Genomic DNA, 5,735 nt, shown 5'->3' with positions numbered 1-5,735 from the left:
TTTTGCTACTGTCGGTTTGTGAACATTTTGTTCAGTCTCTCCTCATTGAGTTCTCCTTGTGTTTGCAGTTAACCGGTCAGATAGGCTTAAGTAGGGTGTGCTTCTTTGTCTTTGATTACTTTTTGGCATTGAGGTGAATGCTTCCGCAATATTATCAGTCCATTTTGTTTAGCATTTCTTTTGGATACAATTCTTTTGACAACCACTTTTGGTCTAGTGATATCTCTTGTATTTCTTGAGCAGGTGATTAAATCTCTCCTTTTCATTTAGCTTTTTTCTTGCTCATACCTTTTTTTTTTTTTTCTCATCTAGAATGAGAATTAACACCCATGGGTGAAAAGAAGCTCTTTTGACCAAGGGTCATGGTCTTCTATGTAAAAGTTGAAAAGTTTTTCATTTGGCTGAAGTGTTTTTGAGGAACAAAATTATAGAAATTCAGTATAAATCAGTAATTCTGTCCTCCACTATTTGAAACAAACAGGAAGAGTTTTGTGTTATTTGGGGTTCAACTTATTTCGTCCTTTCCTCTGACAGGTTTTAGTCAATGTTCAATTCCAATAATATGTTAACACTTTTAGGGTCAATCTGGGTTAAAAAGTAAGTAAGCTCTGTTTTGTTCTTGTTTTCTTTGACTCTTTCTTACTACCTCCTTTACAGTGCTACTTCTTATTTTTCTAGTAAGTCAGAATCTGCCCTATGTTTGCTACAAGTGAGAAATGCTTGGAGGGAGAATTCTGGTCCAATGCTCAGGTAATCACTAAACATGTGACCTACTTTGTGAGATAGACAAACTGTTGGCCATTCTTAAAAGAGAGTTACAGAACCAAAATCATTTCAAATGTCTTTGACCACTGTATTCAAAAAATATCTTAAATATAAGAATTTGGGAAAGGCAGCTCTGTCCTTTAAAATGAACAAAGCAGGTGCCTGAATGGCTTAGTTGGTTAAGTGGCCGACTCTTGATTTCAGCTCAGGTCATGATCTCTGAGTTCAAGAACATGCCTTGATCTGCACGGACGGTGCGTAGCCTGCTTGGAATTCTCTCTCTCTCCTGCTATATATGCCCCTCTCCCACTCATGCTTTCTCTCTCTGTCTCTCAAAATAAATAAATAAACTATAAAAAATAAATAGAAAAGACGAAGCACTTCCATTTGCCTTACTCTAGTTTTGCAATTGGTTCAGAGGTCAAGAAGGGAACTGGTGTCTCTGAAACTCCTGATGCCAAGATGAGGTGAGGAAGGTTGAGTTTGAGGGTTTGGAGCAGTAGAGTAGGTTTGGTGCTTGATTGTTTTTGGAGAAAGGGAAGACATCAGAGGGTAAGGCTATTGTGGTTAGAGAGTGGAAAAATCGAGAGAACTCAGAATGCAGGACTGGAGTTTGTGAGGACTCCAGGTATGGCTTATGTCAACTGGAAATGGAGACAGAAATCTAAGGGGTCATGGAGCGTGAGGCTCAAATGCAAGGTTACCATGTGTGAAGAGTCATTATTGTTGACCTGGGAATTTCAGTGAAAGAAGTGTAATTCATCATTTACTCTCAGGAAGAGAAATCTTCCTGCTTTAGTGACCATTTTGTCTGATGTTTCTATAGATACTTTAGCTTTCATTTTGTTGGTATATACTTAGTATATATTTTCTCATCTTTTTATATTGTAATTTTTTAAAGCTTATTTATTTATTTTGAGAGCGAAAGAGAGTACACACACACAAGTGGGGGGTAGGCATGGAGAGAGTGTGAAAAAATCCCAAGTAGGCTCTGTGATATCAGCATAGAGTGGGATGTGGGCTCTATCTCAGGAATGGTGAGATCATGACCTGAGCAGAAATTGAGACTTGGACAGTTAACCAACTGAGCCACCCAGGCAGCCCTATAAGTTTTTTGTTTTGCTTTTAGGCTCATCACTTACAAACTACATACGTTGGCTTCTGCTTTTTTTTTTTTTTAGTTGAATTTTGCTTTCATTGACGTTGCTTAGTCCATATAGCTTTATTATAGATTTTATTTTTGTCTCATTTTCCCTCCACTCTTCCCTCCTTTCCTTATAAAAAACCCCTCTTCTTTCTTGATATCCATTGGATTTAGTTTTGGTTTGCTTGTCTTTAAAATTTTTGCTAATTCTATTATTGCTTGAAGGTGGTGTTCTATCTCTATCTTTAAGTCATTTGCTGAAGCTAATTTAACATATTTGCCAATCAAAGTTTAAGTCAATCAACAACTGTATTCTCTCATAAAATAGAAGGAACTTGAGAGCCTTAAACTCTGTTCCCTCCTTTCCCCGGTATACTACTGCAGTTGTGTTTTAGCTCTAGAATGTTCTTTGCCACAAACTAGGGTACTATGATTTTACACAGAGAATTTGTTTAGATTTATTTATCTATTTATTTACTACTCCAGGCTCTTTGCTCACCATTTTTACTGAGATCAAAACCTTTTCATCTTAAATAATCCTCTTGCCTGATGTAGCGCCCTTCAAACATTTTAGTTAATCTAAAAATTTCCTCACTGCACTTTTTTCTTGAAAAGTGGCCTTCCAATATTTTATTATGAAGATTTGCAAATGTATTGCAAAGTTGAAACTTTTTTTTCAAATGACGCTTTAAATGAAAATAAGACACTTATTCAATATTATTATTTTATTTCAAGTCTAATTTTGGTTCCAGAGAAGGCAGTGTTCTCTTAAAGGCTTGGATAAGGTTTTCTTTTTCTCTTATTCCAGGAAGATCACTTAAGAATAAATACTTGAGGTTTCTTATGCGATGTAAAGCAATGACGCCTTTGCCTGCGATATTCCCACATGAAATTGTTTCCATTTCCAGCATGCTTTTTTGTAAATTTTCAAGTTTACTAAGTCTCTCCAAGCAATTGGCCTGATATAATGACATTTGCATAGCCTCATTTTTCCAACATGCTGTAAGCCTTCATGTGATCATATCCCATGCTTATGATACAAGAACTGGTGTTGTCAATTGCCTGAATCTTATGGACAAATGTCCAATTCTAGACAAATGCCTGTATTTGTCCAGAGGGCCTGTCGGGAGGTTGTTTATTTATTTAGAACACCAGTGGGGGATGGGCAGAGAGAGGGAGAGAGAATCTTAAGTCGTCTCCATCCTCAGCGCTAAGCTAGACGCAGGGTTCCATCCCATCATGAGTGAGATGGTGACCTAAGCTGAAATCAAGACTTGGAGGCTCAACCGACTGAGCCATCCAGCACCTCCACCATTCTCTTTATTAAACACTGAATTCAACCAGCCTTGGGAATATCTGCAGTCACACAACCGTGGGAGTTTCTTAAACCACACAACTGCAGGAAATTTTTCCAAACAGCCTGATCTGATGTGGGCAGTGCCTGCTGGGGGTTTGGGGTGGGGGGTGGCCTCCCTGGGGGCTTCTCAGTGGCAACCAGTGGCCTCTCTGCTGGAGAGTCAGCACCTGCCCCCTGCACTGCTACTCTTGGTGGTGCCTCTTGCAGTTGGATGTCCCGCTCTACTTGCTGTTCCCTGCGGGGGAAAAGGTCGGGGTCCTGTGCATCCCGGCTCCAACCTCCATCCTGGAGTGCCTGCAGTATCCATCCTGGTGTTGTGTGCCAGAGGAGGAGAATCAGGAAGGTGGTGTTGAGTAGAGGTCAAGCATACTTCTCCCAGAGCTGGCAGAATTTTCTAGTCTATACCCATATCCTCACCACCTGCATCCTACCATGCTTGAAAAGAATATTTGCCAGAGTTAGGGTTCCAGCTTGCTGGTTATTTTCTGTCTTTCAGTGCCTTCTCTTTGGCCCTCCAGTGGATTTATATCAAGATGTCAGCTCTCAGTTTTATTGCCATTTCTTTGTAGATCATCTATCTTCTCACTCTGAGTGTTCTTAAAAACTCTTTCCATCTCTGATCATTCACTATGATGTATCTGGTACATTTTTCTTGGTGTTTCATTAAGTGTCATGATCTGAGGACTGGTATCTTTTAGTAATTCTGGAAAATCTCACCCATTATCTCTTTAAATATTATGTCTTTTTTATTCTCTATGATGATTTCTTCCGAAGACTACTTTAAACTAACTTCTCCACTGTTATGAGCCTTTGGACTATCTAAGCGCTAGGAATAGGTCCTGCAAACCTTAGAGAGGGCTACCGAGTGGGTATGAATCCTCAGGGGAGACTTCTCCTTTCTCTTCCCCAGAGCATGGAGGATGGGTGGGATGGGCAGGCTTATCTGAGGTCCTCGAAGTGGGTGGAATCTGGTTCTCTTACACTCTCTCAGGGCAGGCCTGTGGGGCCTAAGCTTTATGCAGGGATCTTCTGACAGATTCTTCCCACTGGCAGGACCCAGGTTCTACTGCCTGTCTATCCCACAAGACACAGGCAACTCAAGTCTTGGAATGTACAGGAAACACCAGGTAATGTCAGATTTGGCATTTCCCTCCCTCTCAGAGTGGTTAGCAAGTTCAGTAACACATGCATAGAGATTCTGGGTGAATTTGGTTGGATAAAATGAGCAAAGCAACGGGAGCCATTTCCAGGCCATGATCATCAGAAAATTAAACCCAAGGGCAGCCTTTTCCAATCAAATGCTGAACTTTATGGGGACATAGGATTCAGGGGTGTACCTCATAGTTACCTAACTCTCTCTATTGGTGAGAAAACCATGAAGTTTTAGAACTTACCATTAGTTCAGATGTCCGAGTCCGGATATGATGTACCATCGCTCATGCCACAGAATGGTGTTCCAAAATATCAGTTAACTTGAAACTTTTATTTCTGTTAGAGGTAAGCTGTTTAAACATATGGAAACCTTTCCATATCACGTCAACTTTTTGGAGGGACCAGATTTAATCTTAGGACTTTTTTCATTCTAATTGTTAGAATTGTGTTTATATTGGCTTAAACTGTGCATGGCATTTATAGCAGAAATTGATATCAGAAATTGTAAGTGTGGTCTTATCATCATCGATACTTAAAGGTTTATGTAAATATGTCAGGATGTGAATTAAATATAATTTGCCACTTGACTACATTTCTTTGGCTAGCTCACGCCAACTATGTTTTGACCGTATCTAAAAAATTTTGTCATAATTTGTTCTTTTGGAATATTGTGTGTATACTTTGGCAGTTAATAAAAAGAGATATGCCTCATGAAGATTTAAGTATTTGTACCCTTATGTCGTTTTAATATATGACTCACCAGAGACACGCATGCCTAAAGGAGAACCATCAGTGAATCTATGCTGTTTACATTTGGGGAATAAAGCAAATGATGAAAAAAGTGAGTAAATTGCTGGGCTGCTATTTATACTTCCTAAATCATGGAACTGTCCTGGATTTTCAGTTACATTTCTCATGGAATAAGCCAATAATTGTGAAATCATTATTTTCATAACCATTATTAATTGGTCACATGTGCACTTTGGCAGTAACATCTTACTAAGACTCGTACATTTAAAATGAAATAATCCTTACTGTCATTTATTATTTCATTCCGTGGGGTGTCAGCTCTATAATTATGTTCAATAAAAAAGAGAAACAAATATGTGAAAAAATACATGGAGCCCACTGAACAAAGGGGAGCCCTCAAAACATGAACAAATCTCTTAACTAATTTATTATCAGAGAACCATTTAGGGCATTGGGCAATATGATTGAGTAAGTAATTTGAATCCTGCTTATTATTTTTTATTTTAGTATAATTTCTCACATACAAGCCATGTGCTTTCAAGATTTATTTTGAAATAGATGCATTCT

At 38.8% G+C, this 5,735-nt stretch overlaps 1 pseudogene; it reads right to left on the bottom strand.

Annotated features, from left to right (window-relative positions):
* Window positions 1-2,634: 2,634 nt before the first annotated feature.
* LOC115275949 lies at window positions 2,635-4,699 on the bottom strand (annotated as a pseudogene).
* Window positions 4,700-5,735: the final 1,036 nt, after the last annotated feature.

Source organism: Suricata suricatta, chromosome 13 (genome assembly GCF_006229205.1).
Source record: "Suricata suricatta isolate VVHF042 chromosome 13, meerkat_22Aug2017_6uvM2_HiC, whole genome shotgun sequence".
Taxonomy (NCBI): domain Eukaryota; kingdom Metazoa; phylum Chordata; class Mammalia; order Carnivora; family Herpestidae; genus Suricata; species Suricata suricatta.
Note: the sequence above shows the minus strand (reverse complement) of the source record. Positions and strands in the feature narration are given on the sequence as shown.